Consider the following 17932-nt stretch of genomic DNA (forward strand, 5'->3'; position numbering starts at 1 on the left):
TTCCTATGACTCACCTGGCAAATTATAAATACTTTTATGAAGCCTATAGTGTCGAGTTATTGAGAAGAACTAGAACGAAGATTTATAGTTCGATAGAAGTGGAATATTAAAGAATTATTAAAAACTGTACGAATAATATTTAATATTGTATTTAAAAGGAATTACAATATTCTCGATATATTAATAGTGTGTAGTATAACTCATTATAGGATACGGGGGTGAGGTGAAAGGGCTGACAATTAGCGATTGAGTAGAAAGAAACGTTGTGAGGTTGAGGTAAGTAAATAATTAGTATTATCTATATATGCTCTCTTTATTTGTGCTATTACTGTTATATAAATTTGTGGTTCATGCTGCCACTAATTTGTCTGAAAGTATATGAGTGATTAATGATTTGATTTGATTGACGGTATTGTGTACGTGGAATGAGGAAATACGTTGGAATAATATGTTTGTTGTTTGATGTATTGTGGATGTTTGAAAATGAGAATGTAATGATATATTGTTTTACGTTACTAGTTGCTTACAAGAATGGTGATATGTGGAAATGAGGGAGTGGTGGAAATTGAATATAATTGTGGCGTGAATACCCCTTGACGTGTTGAAAAGAGCTTTGATGCGATATGAGAAAGAAATGAAATGAAAAGAGCCTTGATGCGATATGAGAAAGAAATGAAATGAAAAGAGCTTTGATGCGATATGAAAAAAAAGATGTGATGTGAAAAGAGCTATGATGCGAAATAAAAGAGCTATGATGCGAATTGAAAGAGCTATGATGCGAAATGAGATTGATGAGCCGGCTGTCAAGGGGATTCACTTAAATTTATATGACGGTGAGATTGAGTTGACGGGAAAAACACGATATCACCTTCTGGTAAGCAAACTAGGGAAAAAGAAGTTTAATTGATTATTTTATTGTGAGATAGCTATGTGGTGTACTACAATTGATTATGTTGGAGTTAAATTGACTGTAATCCATGCATGTTGCCTACTTGTCATCTTTGGGCTGTGTTTGATGTACATATATAGATAGGGCTGATTATTTACTTACTGAGTGGCAGGCTCATCCCTCTGTTGACATTTTCTTTCAGGAGTAGACTTTGAGGTATCTGACTGTTGAAGAATAGGTCTACGCACTATACTCAGTCAAGTCGGGCCAGTATGCTGTTTCTCCTTTTTGTCAGCTAGAGTACGAATCTTATTTTGTTTGTATAAAGAGAACGTAGGAATGGAGATTAACTGTGGTGGACTACTCGAGGTGTTTGATTTGTATATATGATGTTGTGGGTTGATTATGTTGTTATAACGTTGGGGTTACGTATTCATATGGATTAAATTATTATGTGCAATTATATTTATAAACACAGGGATTGCTATAAGTATGACGTTTAGGGTAGATATAGCCCTTGTAGCAAAGGGGGTGCTACATTAACTCTCAATTGGTTGGACCAAATTAAAGTGTTGGGATCCAAAATGGACTTGGATAAAAATTGTTTGATCTGTGCAAGGCTTTCATCCACAATAATGTGGTGAGGAAACTACCACTACCCAAGTGTGGTCTCGCGAGTCGTGGCACATTCTGATTAGAGGCAAGGTCCACCAATATTGTGAATAAAGGAACACGCTCACCGTTATTCGGACACAATAGTCGTGGGGGACGAAAGTTGAGGTATGATTTGGTTGATGGGTTGAGCACAATACTAATTAAATATTAAGTCCATAATGGATATGGATCGAAATGGCATTTCAATCTGTCCAGGGCTTCCATCCATAATAATATCATAAGGAAGCTACCATTTCTTAGAATAGGTGACCTGAAAGCTAATTGGATTGGAATTCTTGTAATCTATTCTAACAATAAGTCGATATTGTGCAATATTATTCAGTGAATAAAATGAGTATTCGATATTGGCATTTCATTGTTATGCTCATTACATTTATATTTCCATTTCTTTCAAACATCACAACAAAACCCACAGACCACCTTGAACAACCGTGCAACAGTTGGACTGCACATTGGAAGGCGGTCATTAAACTAACTGTTTAGGGTTGGGTCTAAAATGTTCCAAGTTAAGGACCTCCAGAATGGACATCGAAGTGTCCGATGTAGACTTGCATTTAGAGTCGCATCCATTTGATGAGTGTCATGTTTCATTTGCAATAGACGTGGGACGTTTATGCGATCTTAATGGGTCGATTGACTAGGTGTCAAATCGACTGAACTAACTCACGGGGATCGTCATATGGAAGCCTTTCAGGCTTGGTCGGTATGACTTGAGTCCCCAGCTCTGATAGTACTGGAGTACTCCTCAAAATTGAAGAAATACGGCAGTCACGTGTATGCGATGATTGTATCTTAGATTTGTGTGATAGATGATTGTGTCTCAGACATGGTCATCATAAACCTTGTTTAGTGCATTCAAACTATGTTGCGAGGATGGTGAGTTCCAAAATGAGGATCCGTCCCCTGTCTAAATGTGACAGAGGTATCTCCTATGTACATGGAGATACATTAATGCTTTATAAACTTGAGGCCACAGTAATTGGTCGGATAGGAAAAAGAGGTTCCTAGGTCGAGCAATTTGGCGTAATGGGATCTAAAGTATATTAAGCATAGACGCATAGTCCAGGATGGGAACTGACACCCAATTCCATGTCCAGGACTAAGACCGAGAGACGGTAGATGGAAGGACCATACCCGTATGGACTCGAATCCGACACTACAGGTCTCGAGCTCTGTACTCTAAAGGCATGTTTAGGGTCATGGTCCCTCAACTCGTAAGTCATCCAAGAAGGTGACGCCTTCCGAATATGTTCTCATAGGTCGTTCCATAGCGAGGTGGATGCTAATAAGGAACTCCTTATTGCGACCTAGACAATGTCTAGATCGCTTTGGATTTGTTCGGCAACTTGGGCATTAACCGATAGCTATCCGAACTTTATGTCAAGCTACTCGAGGTTTTCCCGAAGGTGCCTGAGTCTCAACATAATGGAGTTTGCTTCAGATGCCTCCATCTCTCGTCAGGAAATCTGCAAGAACGTTTTCATGAGATTTTATAACAACAATGTTATAACAATAATATTGGCATTCAGCTTGCCATCTGATAATATGAGCTTTCTCTATTTTTTATTCTAATTAATTCTTTAAGAAAGCTTTGACATTAGTATTATCAACTTTTAAAGTAAATTCTTTGGCAAGTAAAAATAAAGGCCATTTTTTAAAAGCCTTCCAAACCGTAAAGAATTATTTCTCGTTGATGTGCCAAACTTTGGCTTGTTGTTCTGAGAACAACCCTCCTGTATATCTACAAGGTTCTTCCCATGTAGTTGTCTTTTTCATGAGCACTGCTGGCCATCTGTAATCATTGGCGTCTGTATAGAGTACCAATTCATCCTTATCCTGCGGTATAGCAAGTTTTGACAGGTTACTGCAAACCTGTTTCAGCTCACGAACCCATTTTGTGTGGCTTTCTTCCCATTTCCACTTTGAACTTTCTGTTCTTTCAGAAGTGGTCGGAAATTCTTCCTATATCTTGTAAAATCTTTCATAAAAATACCTGCAAAATTATCAACTCCCAAGAAGCTCTATAAGTGCTTCTTGTCCATGAGTACATCTGGAAAATTGTGGATTTTCTCCACAATATGATCTTGAAACTTAATTCCTGTCTCATCAATAAAAACTCCTAGAAATTCAATTTTATTAACAATAATAGTAGCTTTCTTTTCCGAAAGTACCAAACTTTCTTTATGGCATGCATCAGAAAACATTTCAAGATGTTTAATATGTTGTTTCATATTTTTAGATGCAATCAATATGTCATCAATATAGAAAAACATGAATTTGAAATAATCTTTAAAAAAGATTATCTATTTTTTTTTTAAATATCTGGAGTGCATTAGCTAAACCGATTGGAAGCACAATACAGATATATTGTCCCTGTGGTGTGGAGAATGTAGTAAATTTCTTTGATTCATCTTAATCTGATAAAACCCAGATTTGCAATTGGACGATGAACCTTAAAGAAGCACTAATGAACCTTACCCAATCTCATTTTGATTAGTGCTTCTTTAAGATTCACAATCTCTTCCTCGAATTTCTTATAGAAGTTATCCCTGTCTACGAGTCCCTATTGCCTGAAAGTCAAAAGGACCTTACCAAATTTCATTGGACCAAATTAATCTTTTTTCCTATATTTAATTGAAGTAAATATATGATGGACTTAATTAGTGAACTTTAATTAAATTAGATTTAATTAGGATTGATTGGACCATGTATTTTAATTAATTAAAATCAGCGAAGCCCATTAATTAAGTTGGTGGAAATGATTAGAATAGGAAATTATTGACTAACAAATTCACTTTTGAAAAATGCCATCTTACTGATCCTTTATTTGGAATAAAGGATCTTATTACTTAGTGGATGGTTAAATGAACCTAAATATATTGTAATGCATCCAGACAAGGTATATATATGTATATTAGTTATTTAGAATAACTAGTGAATACAAAGCAAGAAAATAATTTCCTTCTCTCCAGTTCCACCTCTCGGCCGAACCCCCTCTTGTGTATACTTGATGCGCTTTTGCTCCTTAATTTTTTTCTAGCAAATAGAGTTGTGGAATCCCAAGTTCTGGTGTGCTGAGGACGTACCTTTAGAGAGTTTCTACATTGAATCCTTGCGTGAATGGATAAAACGAACGAGGTTCGCAATAAACCAAATCAAAGGTGATTCTTAATTTATATTTATGTACCTCTCGTTTTTCATTCAACTAATATATCACATCGAACGCCCGGGAACTCCAAGGGTACACCTCATGATTTTATGGTTTCCTTGCGATTTCATTTTATTTAAGAAATTTATTTTAACCTCTTCCGCTTGCGCGTAGCCAGGCTGATCCACTCGCACTTTCAGGTGCCCTTCCAAGTTGTATCAGAGCCTAGTTACCATGTAGGGGCTATGGTATTGTGTGAATAAGCATGAAAATGTGTTCTTTATTTCTTTTGAAGCTTGATATATTTTTTTACTTATTCTTTGATAATTATGTGAGAAAAGTAATTCTTTTAATTTTTGCGATTTTGGATGATTTAAGTATTTTATAAAAATTGAATTTTCTGATAAAATAGTTATTTTAATTTCAGTTGAATGTGTGAAAATAATACAAAAAAAATTGGTACTGTAGCAGTGCACTACTGATCTGCAATGCACAGCATACACGCTGCTGGGTGCGCGCGAGGGCAGTTGTGTGGTCCACGGAAAAGGCGGCCCATGGAGAAATCACAAGGCCCATCTATATGTTGATGGGTAATATTACTTTGTAATTGCATATGACCACCTTAGACAGACCATAAACTCACTGCGGGCTTAGTAGGTCACATAGGTTGGGCTCGTGATCATCCAACACGGGTATGCTAGGTTCATTACATGCGATGCGTTTAGTTAATGATTTATATTTATGCATGCAATGTTTACATATGATGAGGTCTCGGTCTTAACTCAAAATTACTCTCACTTGGTTGGACCAAGTTGAATATTAGGCCCATAATGCACCTAGATCACAAGAGTTTTGATCGAGCCAAGTCTTCCATCCAAAGCAATGTGGTGAGGAAGCTACCGTTGCTGAAGTGTGGTCTTACGAGTTGTGGCACACTTGGAATAGAGGAGAGTTGCACCATAGTTGTGAACAAAGGATGATTTTCACCATTTTCTTGTCTAACGAGTCATGGGGGCTGACGAATGAAATGTGATTTGGTTGATGGGTTTGGCCTAACACCGAGTAACATGATTGGCTTGGAGTGCTCGGAATCATATGAAGAGGTGAGGCAAAAGATCTTGGGGATCTCATGGGATGACAATGGGACTGGATACCTCCCACGAGGTTTTTACCTTGTGAATCATAAAAGCAGGGCGTGGCAAATTTGCTTGTGGACTCCAAGCCCACTAGGAAAGGTTATTCCTTAAACCCCACTTGAGAGTGGTGAGCTTTATTATAAATAGTGGTAGTCTTAAAGACTAAAAAGACCAAGTCTTTTAGTTTACTCATAATATTACAATCATTGGCTGATTTCTATTTAATTTTCTATTGTGTAGAAAATGTCTATGAATTCTTTAGCCATGATAATGAAGACTAATAAATTCAATGGTACTAACTACAATGAATGGCTGCGAAATCTGAGGATTGCCCTATATTTTGAGAACTAGGGCTATGTTTTTGACAAGCCATTCCCAACGGCTTCGCTGGAAGGGTCTTTGTTGGAAGAACCTGTCACATTGGTTTCGATGTCCAATGACATCCAAAAGCAATATAATAGGCTGGATGATGTTCCCTCGATAATGCTCCGCATGAAGGAAGTTTATGTGGTTCCTGATAGGCATATTAGATATGCTACCACGAAAGTATTCTTAGGGACCAAGACGACCGAAGAATTGTCTGTACAAAGTCATAGGGTTAAGATGCTATCCCTAGTGGAGAAGCTCGAAGACCTTAAAGCTGGGCTTGAAATGACACATATATTGACATGATTTTTCAGTCACTTCCTTCGTCCTACAACCCGTTTATTATTAACTACAACATGAACGGACTTGAGAAGTCTATTCATGAGTTATTTAATATGCTAGTCCAATACGAGGCGACGACCCATAAACCTATACCGACGGAATTGATAGGAGAGATTTCAGCCTCCAAAGTGAAAGGCAAGAGGGCCGGACATTGGAAGAGAAAGAAGGGTAAGGGAAAAGAGATCGCATCTGCTCCAAGTTCTTTGAGCACTCCTACTGCTTTCGTTAGAATGGGAAAAGGGAAAGGGAAGGTTGGCGGTTCTTAGCGGTTGAAGGCAAATGATATCTGCATTCATTGCCAAGGAAAGGGGCATTAGAAGAGGGAGTGCCCGCAACTCCTCTCCAACCTAGGTACATTTGTGATTAAGTAACTATGATAACTAATTCTGCTTCTGGGTATGGATACCGGCTATGGAGCTCACATCTACAATAACTTGCAGGTGTTGGAAAGAAGCAGAAAACTAAGTAAGGATGAGATAATTCTATGGCTAAGGCCATGGGAAGGTCGTCGCAGCGGAAGCCGTGGGATCTCTCCAGTTAGTTATTAGTGGTCATATTCGGTAGAATAAAAAACTGTTATTATGTACCGAGCATGATGAAGAATATTATTTCCATTCCTGTTTTACAAAATGATGGTTATTTATTTGCAAAAAATAAAAATAGTTTTTATTTGATGATTGATAATAACTATCATCTGCTTGGTACATTGGTAAAAGGTCTTTATATTCTCCAAGAGTCAAATTGGATTATGCCTGCCCAACATAAACAAAATTAGATAATCATGAAAATGCACAGTTTCAGCATGCAAAGTTAGGCCATATCTTAAAAGATAGGATGAGAAAGTTAGTAAACTCAAACTTGCGAAACCCATCTAAAAGGGAAAATGACCAAGAAGCCTTTTGTTGGACAAAGTTCGCTTGCCAACAGTCTTTTTGATTTGATCCATACAGATATTTGTGGATCATTAAATACTCCAGCTAGAGGAGGATTCTCGTACTTCATAACCTTTATCAAACTAATCGTAAAATTAGAGTCCTTCGGTCGGACCAAGGTGGAGAGTATTTAAATGGTGAGTTCATTGATTATTTAACGAAAAATGGAATTCTCTCTTAATAGACTCCTACTGGAATGCCACAATTGAATGGCGTGGCTGAAAGGAGGAATCGAACCCTATTGGACATAGTTCTATCCACATGACTTTTACGGAATCTCCCCCTTCTCTCTAGGGTCACGCTCTTGAAACAATGGCTTAATTACTTAACATGGTGCCATCTAAGACAGTGCTCCAGACGCCATATGAGATGTGGCAAGTATACGTCCTACAAGTACTTGAGAGTGTAGGGTAGTTCCGCATACGTCAAGAGGCTAGTGGGCAGCAAACTAGACTCGAGGTCTAATCTGTTCAAGTTTGTCGAATATCCAAAAGGAACTGCGAGATACTACTTCTATGATCCATCTAAGCAAAAGGTTTTTATCTCAAGGAACATTGTGCTCTTGGAAAAGGGTTTTTCTGCAGATACTCGATGCAATTTGGTACAACTTAAGGAAATAAGTCAACCACCCCACCAGAACAGAAGAATATTTTGAGCCTATAGTTCCCACTGATGGTGCTCCAATCCTCGTAGGTCGACCAGGGAATCGCGAACACCTAATAGGTACAGATTCTTGGGACTATCTAGTCAATTGGATATTGATCTAAGGACGTACTGAGAAGCAATGTCGGTCATCGATTCAGAAAAGTGGCTTGAGGCCATAAAATATGAAATGGACTCAATAGGTTCAAATAAAGTTTTAACCCTCGTACACCCACCTAAAGGTGTTAAACCAATTGGGTGCAAATGGGTCTACAAATACAAGCTTGGAGCTGACGGAAAGGTTACAATCTTCAAGGCTGGGCTTGGGATTCATTTCGAGGAAACCTATTCGCCCGTAGACATGGCCAAGTCCATTCAGATTCTGCTTGCCATAGGAATAAGGTCTGATAATGAAATATGACAGATAGACGTGAAAACGACATTTCTCAATGGGAAGAGGTCTACATTGATCAGCCGGAGGATTTCACTTCCCATGAGAAGAACAAAAGGCCTATCATCTCCAAATGTCAATATATGGCCTCAAATAAGCATTCTAAAGCTGCAGCACACATTTTGATGAAGTCATACGGGGTTATGATTTTAGCAAGAATGAATTTGATCCTTGTGTACTCAGGAAGATCAGTGGGAGCGTAGTTGTGTACGTTGTGTTTTATGTATATGATATCTTACTCATTGGGAGTGGTGTTAAGATGTTAGACAACATGAAAGCATGGTTGTCCACACAATTTTCCTTAAAGGATATGGGTGATCCTCTTACATTCTTGGCATCTAGAGTTATAGGGATAGATCTAGAAGGATGTTAAGACTAAACCAATCCTCATATATTGAGAAAGTCTTGAAGAGATTCAAGATGTAGAACTCAAAACAAGGATTCCTTCCCATGAGGCATGGGATTAAGATGTCCAGGAAGTAGTCTCCCAAAACTGATGTGGAACTTAAAAGGATGTCGAACATCCTTATGTTTTCACCGTAGGAAGCATTCAGTATGTTGTCCAGTACACCAGGCTAGATGTCGCGTACGTTTTGAGCGTTACGAGCAGATATCAGGCATGTGCCAGGGAGGTGCACTAGAGCGCAATCAAGACAATACTTAAGTACCTGAAAAGGGCTAAAGATGTGTTGTTGATTTACGGTAGTGGAGAATCAATATTGGAAGGCTACAATGATGCTAGCTTGCAATCGGACGATGATGATGCCAACTCTCAATCGGGTTTTGTATTCTAGCTTAATGGTGGTGTGTACCAAGTACGATTCCACAACAGATTCCATCATGAAACCTGAATACATAGTAATTTCGGACGCAGTTGAAGGAAGCGATTTCGATGAAAAAGTACAACCAAAAGTTGGGTGTGGTACCTAGAATTGTTGAGCTCATAGTTATCTTCTGGGATAACAACGGGGTAATAGCACAAGCAAAGAAATCAAGATTTCATCACCGTTCTAAACATATTCTTAAACGCTACCATCTGCTTAGAGAGATGGTGAGCAGAGGTGACGTCAGGCTAGACCGAGTCAGCTCAACAGAAAACACAGTGGATCCACTTATTAAGCCAATGTCTCAAATTGCCCAGGCTGGGCATCTGGATAAGACGGGTTTGAGGTTCATGGTTTATTTATTTAGGTCAAGTGGGAGATTATTAGAATAGGTGACTTGAAAGATAATTGGATTGGAATGTTTGTAATCTATTCAGGCAATAACTCGATCTTATGTAATATTATTCAATAAACAAAATGAGTTTTCGCTTTTGGCATTTCTTTTGTTTTGCTCATTACATTTATGTTTGCACTTCTTTCAAACATCACATCAAAGCCTACAGACCACATTGAACAACTGTGCAATAGTTAGAAATGTTTATTAGATGGCGGTCAAGAAACCAACTATTTAGGGTTTGGTTAGAAATATTCCGAATCAAGGACCTCGAGAATGGGCATCGAAGTGTCCTATGGAGACTTGCATTATGAGTCACATTCATTTGATGAGTTATGTGTTTCATCAGGGGCAGACGTGGGAAGTTAATGGTGATCTTAATGGGTCGATTAACTCGCGGGGATCGTCATATGGAAGCCTTGGAGGCTTGGTCGGTATGACTTGAGTCCCTAGCTTCGATAGTACGGGACCAGTCCTCAGACTTGAGGAATCACGACAGTCACGTGCATGCGATGACTGTATCATAGATTTGTATGAGAGGTGATCATAGACCTTGTCTTGTACTTTCAAAGTATGTAGAGAGGACGGTTAGTTCCAAGAAGAGGATCAATCTCCTGTCAAAACATGACAAAGGCAGCTCGTATGCACTTGGAGATGCGTTAATGCTCTAGAAACCTGCGGCCACAGTCATTGGTCAAATAGGAAAAATAGGTTCCTCGTTCGAGCAATTTGACGTGACACGACCTTAAGTATTATGCATAGACACGTAGTCTAGGATGGGATTCGACACCCAATTCCATGTTGTAGACTATGGCCAGGAGACGGTAGATGGAATGACCGCACTCGTATAGACTCGTGGCCTAAAAGCTCACATGGGTTTTCACCTAGTCTCTAGTGCCATGGACTGTTGCTAGAAGGTCAAAATGATGATAGGCTTTCTTGCTCAAGGATTGATCAATAATTATTAATTAATAATTAATTAATAATAGTGGTGGACACTAGCTCAAGTCTAGCTGAAAGGTGAACCTATACAGTCACACATAAATCATTAAGAAGGGACGAGTAATTAATTGAGAATTAATTTCATAAGTAATTGAAAAACTTATATATGAGAGGGATACATTGGATGGATAAGCCCAAGGATAAATTATTTGGCTTAATTTAAATTAGGCTTGTCCTTAGCACTTGATAAGTTGGACTTATTATTTAGTAAAGGCTTATTGGGTTCATATATTCAAATGGATTAACTCTATGATGGACTCATTAGATTTAATTAAGATTGATTGGGCCTTGTATTTTAATTAATTAAAATAAGCCCCAGCCTTAACTATCTTTGTGGAAATGATTTGGAAAGGAAAATATTGAGTATCAAATTTACTTTTGGAAAGTGTCATGTTAGTGATTCTTTATTTCGAATAAAGGATCTTATTAACTTATGGATGGTCAAATGAACCTAAGCATATTTTATTTCATCCGTAAAAGGTATATATATGTATATTAGTTATTTGGAATAACTAATGAATACATAAAAAAGCAAGAAAATAATTTCCTTCTCTCCAATTCCACCTCTCGGCCTTACCCCCTCTTGTACACACTTGGTGTGTTTTTTCTCGTCAATTTTTTTCTAACAAATTAAGCTGAGGAATCTCAAGTTCCGGTGTGGAGTGGGCATATCTTTAGAAGGTTTCTACATTGAAGCCTTGCGTGAACGGAGTAAACGAACAAGGTTCAAGGTTCAAAATAAACAAATGAAAGGTTATTCTTGATTTATATTTATGTACCTCTTGTTTTCATTCAACCAATAGGTCTGTTAATTTTACTATTGTCGTTTATTTTATTAACTACATCGAACTCCCTGCAACTCCAAGGGTACACCCCTTGGAATTATAGTCTCATTGCGATTTGGTTTTATTTATGCAATTTATTTTAACCGCTTCTACTTGCGCGTTCCCGGGCCAATTCACTCGCAGTTTCCGGTGCCCTTTCACCACTACCCAAATATGGTCTCGCGAGTCGTGGGACATTAGAATAGAAGGCAAGCTGCATTATTGCTATGAACAAAGGAACACGGTCGTTGTTTCCCTATCTCATGAGTCATGGGGAGTGACAATTGAGGTGTGATTTGGTAGATGGGTCGGGCTTAACACCGGGTAGCATAGTTCATTTGGAGTCCTCGGGACAGTGTAAAGAGGTGAGACAAAATATCTTGGGAATCTCATAGAATGAGAATCGCATTGGTTGCCTCCCAAAAAGCTTTTTCCATGTGAATCATAAAAGTGGGCATGGTAAATTGTCTTGTGGATCCCATGCCCACTAGGAAGGGATGTACAGAACTCCACTCGAGAGTGGTGGGATTTTGTTGAAATAGTGGGATAATTGAAAGACTAAAAGACCAAGTCTTAACACAAAATAATATTGGAATAATCTACTTATTCTTTCTACTCTGTGTTTAGAACGCATGTCTTAGAAACATTTTCCAATTCATTTTTTGAGATTTATTTCATTAAATGGAATGCAAAGAATTAAATTGGCTGAAAAAATCGAAGGATTGTCCTCGATTTTCAAACCTGGTTTATGTCATGGTTAAGCCACTTCCATCAGACTTGTGAATGGAGTCCTTACTAAAAAAGAATGTTGACTGAAGGACCCTACCAGTATGGACTCAGAAATCCAATGCTCATACGGAAATTTAGCTAATCTCTAATGCCATGGACCAATGCTACACAGCCACCTATAGTGACGGGCTTTCTTGATTAAGGGTTAATCAAGAAATACTAATTAATAATATTGTTAGACACTATCCCAAGTCTAACTGAAAGGTGAACCTAAAGAATCACAAACAAATCACTGAAAATGAACATAGAATTAATTTAGAATTAATTCCATAAATAATTTGATTACTTACAAAGAGGGATCCATTGAATGGAAAGAGACCAAGAATAAATTAATAGCATTAATATATATTTGGTTTGTCCCTATAATTTAATAAGTTGGATCTTATTAAAGAATAAGGATAATTTGGGTATAAGATTTAATTAGATTAAATAGAAGTTGAACTCAATTAGATTGGATTTTTATTAAAGATTTAATAAAAATTCATTTGCTTGTATTTTGATAAGGGTAAGAATTGTTCAAGCTCAAATATTTTGAGCCAAGGAAAATTCCATGGAAGGAAATAAATGGCTAGCAAATTGCAGTTTAGGAATGTTCAATTCTACCTATTTTTGGGAATCTCTTTATTTGGAATAAAGGAACTATACCTTGTAGATAATAGAATATATTTAGAAATATTCTTAATTATCTAAACAATATATATATATATATAATATATATATGAAATTTAGTTATTTGGTAAATAATTATGATGATCATTACACAAAAAAAAAAAAAAAAATCTCCTCCTTCCCCCAAAAATCATTTGGCCACCCCCTTCTCTCTTTGTGCACTTGGTGTAATTTTCTTCTCTCATTCTCATCTAGAAAGAGGACGTAGAAATCCCGACTACAGTGTGATGTGGAAGAATTAGACGGTTCCTATGTTGAAGACTCAAATGAGGAGCATTTCAAGGTATCATTTTTCACCCTTATAGTTTTTTCGGTTTTGGTAATCCAACATCAGCCTTATGTACGTTTTATTTTTAGTACATTGAATGCCCAGGAACTCCAAGGGTACATCCCTTGAACTCATTTATTTTATGTATTTAAGTTTTGCTATTATGCGTTTTATTTATCGCTTCCGCTAGCACGTTCCCAGGTCGTACCATGCGATCCCCTTCAAGACCATGTCTTGAGCTTATCAATAATATTATTATCGTTTGCATATTTCTGTTTAATTCTATCATGTAAAAAATGTCTGAGAACCCCTTAACCCTGATAATGGAGACTAATAAATTTAATGGCACAAACTACAACGATGGCTGAAAAATCTAAAGATTGACCTAAATTTCGAGAATCAGGCCTATGTCTTCGACAAGCCGCTCCCAGCGACATTACTGAAAGGCTCCATGCCCGAAGAACGTGTGACGTTCGAGAGGTGGCATGAGAACAACTGCAAGGTCCGCAGTATCATATAAGTTTTGGTGATCAATAACTTCCAAAAGCAATATCATAGGTTGGAAGACGTTCCCACGATAATGCTTCGCATAGAGGAAGTTTATGCAACTCCTGATAGGCATATTAGATATGCCGCTACAAAAGCATTTTTCGAGACCAAGATGACTGAAGGATTTTCTATGCAAAGACATGGGGTCAAAATGGTTCCCTCGTGGAGAAGCTCGAAAACCTCAAAGCTAGGCTTGACAATGTCACATACATCAATGTGATCCTCCAATTACTTCCTCCCTCTTGTAACACATTTATCATCAACTACAACATGAATGGACTTAAGAAGTCTAGTCATGAGTTAATTAATATGTTTGTCCAATACGAGGAAAGGACCCACAAGTTTGTGCCATCAGTATTGATAGGAGGAACTTTGACTTCCAAGGCAAAAGGTAAGAAGGCTAGAAGCTGGAAAAGGGAGAAGGGAAAAGGAAACTTTATCGTAGCCACTTTTAGCGCTCCAAGCACCCCTGTTGCTCCAGTGTAAAAGGAAAAAGGGAAAGGGAAGAACGGCGGTTCACTGCGATTAAGGAAAATGATGTTTGCATTCATTGTCAAGTAAAGGAGCATTGGAAGAGGAAGTGCCCACAACTCCTCTCCAACCAAGACACTTTCTGATTCAAGTAAATATGATGACTAATTCTGCTTTTAGGTATTGGATACTGGTTGTGGAGCTCACATCTGCAATGGTTTGCAAGTGCTGAAAAGAAATAGAAAGCTACAAAAGGATGAAATGGTCCTAAGGCTTGGTGATGGCAAGGCTGTAGCAGCTGAAATTGTGGGATAACTCAACTTAGCTATTAGTAATCATATTCAGATAGGATTAAAGAACTGTTATTATATATTGAGCACAATAAAAAATATTATTTCCACTCCAGTTTTAGACAATGGTTATGCGTTTAAGATCAACAAAAATTTTTATTTGATGATTGATTATAACCTTCAGCTGCTTAATACATTAACAAACGGTCTTTATATTCTCCAACAGTTAAATTGAAGTATTATTGCTCAACACAAATTAAAATTAGATAATCTTGAAAACACACAGATTTGGCATGCAAGGTTAGGTCATATCTCCATAGAAAGGATGAGGAAGTTGGCAGATATTAAGGAGTCTAGAGGTAGAGGACTTGGATAAAAATAAACTTTCGAATCTTGTCCAAAAGAGAAAATGACTAAGAAACCTTTTGTTGGACAAGTACGCTTGCCACTGGTCTGTTGGAGTTAATCTACACAAATGTCTGTGGACCACTAAATACTCCGGCTAAAAGAGAATACTCGTAACCTTTATTGATGATCAGTCCACTATACGGTTATGTTTAACTCATGAGGTTCAAGTTTGGGCCCTTTGGAAGATTTAAAGAATTCAGACTTGAAGTAGAGAATCAAACAATTCGTAAGATCAAAACCATTATGTCAGACCGAGGTGGGAAATATTGAAGTAGTGAGTTCATGGATTACCTAAAAGAAAATGGAATTATCTATCAGTGGACTCCTCCTGGAACGCTGTAGCTAAACGGCATGGCAGAAAAGAGAAATCGATCCCTATTGGACATGGTTCGATCCAAATGAGTTTTATTCAACTATCCTTGTCTTTTTGGGAATACGCTCTAGAGACAGCGGCCAAGTTGCTCAACATGGCGCCATCTAAAGCTATGCCCCCAAACGACATATGAGATATGGCACAGCAAGCCAGCATTCTACAAGTACTTGAAAGTATATGGTAGCCCGACATACATCAAGAGGCTAGTAGGAGACAAACTAGAATCAACGTCTAATCTATCCAGGTTTGTCGGTTATTCAAAAAAAGTTACTGGGTATTATTTCTATGACCCATCAAGACTAAAGATTTTTGTGTCGAGAAACGTAATATTCTTGGAAAAGGGTTTTCCAATGGATAGCCAATGTGATGAGGAACTGCTTGAAGATTCATATGAGATACCTTTTCAAGATAATGCAACACCGTCTGTACCTACGAATCCTAGTGTTCGTGCTCTAGTTCTCTGTAGGTCAACTAGAATATCTCAACGTCCTGATAGGTATGAATTCTTAAGCTTGTCTAGCCAATTAGACGGTGATCCAACATACAGAGAAGCGATGTATGACATCAACTCGGATAAGTGGCTTGAGGCCATGAAATCCAAAATGGACTCGATTGTTCGAATCAAGTTTGAACCCTCGTGCGCCCACCTAAAGGTGTTAAGCCAGTTGGTTGCAAATGGGTATACAAACATAAGCTTAGAGCTAGCGGGGAGGTTACTGCCATCAAGGCTAGGTTCGTGGCAAAAAGATACACTCAACGACTCGAGGTCAACTTTGAGAAAATCGATTCGCCCGTGGCAATGACTAATTCTGTTAGGATAGTGCTTGCTATAGCAGCGTGGTATTACTATGAAATGTGGTAGATGGACGTTAAAATGGCCTTCTTGAACAATTTCATCGAGTAAGTGATCTACATGGATCAACCAGAAGGTTTCACCTCTTCTGTAGAAAAATATAAAGTTGGTCCATCTAGAGGTCCATCTCTGGCCTCAAACAAGCTTTCGGTTGTTGGAACACGAAGATCAGAGGGAGCTCGGTTACATACCCTCTACTTTATGTTGACAATTTGTTGCTCATTTGGAATGATGTCAAGATATTAGGAAACATAAAAGCATAGATGTCCACTAAATTTTCCATGAAACATATGGATGAGGCTTCCTACATCTTGGCATCGAGATCTACAGGGATAGATCCAAAAGGATGTTAGGATTAACTCAATCATTGTACATTGAGAAAGTCTTGAAGAGATTCAAGATGGAAAACTCAAAATTAGGATACCTTCCAATGAAGCATGGGATTAAGTTGTCCAAGAAACAGTCTCCCAAGGCTGATGAGAAACTTAAATGGATGTCAGACATTCTCTATGATTCAGCTGTGGGCAGTACTCAATTTGATGTTTAATGCAGTAGGCCCGATTCGCCTACGCTATAAGCGTAACTACCAAACATCAGGTGTGTGTTGGTGAAGCACACTGGAGTGCGGTCAAGACCATACTTATGTACCTAAAAAGGACTAAAGATATGTTCTTGATATATAAAGTCGTGGATAATTTATAATGGAATACTACAGCGATGCTAACTTCCAATCGGAGATAATGATGCCAACTCTCAGTCAGGTTTTGTAATCAAGCTAAATGGTGGTGTGGTTACTTGAAAAGTTACAAGCAAGCTACCACAACAGATTCTTGTTGGAACAAGTGACCAAAACACCAATTAGATTGATTGTCTTCAGAACTATTCACGCAATATTTATTTCAACAATGTTGTCCCGACGAATATGAAAAGTATTCGTCCTGGCGTATGTAGCTGTTGTGCTTACCAAATTATATCAAGTACTGCTTTCACATCACAATAGATGCTCTCATACCACTTTGTAACCCCTGTAGTTGGCGCATATGGAATTTCTGTGGGTTAGTTGACAAGGTTGTCATATGAAAACCTTAGAGGCTTAGTCGGTATGACTTGAGTCCCTAGCTTCGGTAGTATGGGAGTAGTCCTCAAACCTGAGGAATCACAATAGTTACGTACATGTGATGACTGTATCTTTGATTTGTGCAAGAGGTGATCGTGTCAGAGGCATTGTCATCACAAGCCTTGTCCAGTGCAGGTAAATGTAGAGAGGACGGTGAGGTCTAAGAAGAGGATTTGTCACCTGTCAAAACGTGACAGAGGTATCTCCGATGCACTTGGAGATGTGTTTATGTTTTATAAACCTGTGATCATAGTCATTGATCGAATAGGAAACGAGGTTCCTATGTCGACCAATTTGGCGTAACGAAATTGAAGAATTAAGCATAGACGCTTAGTCTAGAATTAGAGCCGACACCCAATTTAATGCCCTAGACTAAGGCTAGGAGATGGTAGACGGAAGGATAGTACCCGTATGGACTCGAGCGCCTAAAAGTTCACATGGATATTAGCCTAGTCTCTAGTGCCATGGACCGTTGCTAGACCACAACCTATGGTGATGGGCTTTCTAGATCAAGGATTCA

Source organism: Sesamum indicum, linkage group LG5 (genome assembly GCF_026168435.1).
Source record: "Sesamum indicum cultivar Baizhima isolate 11 linkage group LG5, ASM2616843v1, whole genome shotgun sequence".
Lineage (NCBI taxonomy): Eukaryota > Viridiplantae > Streptophyta > Magnoliopsida > Lamiales > Pedaliaceae > Sesamum > Sesamum indicum.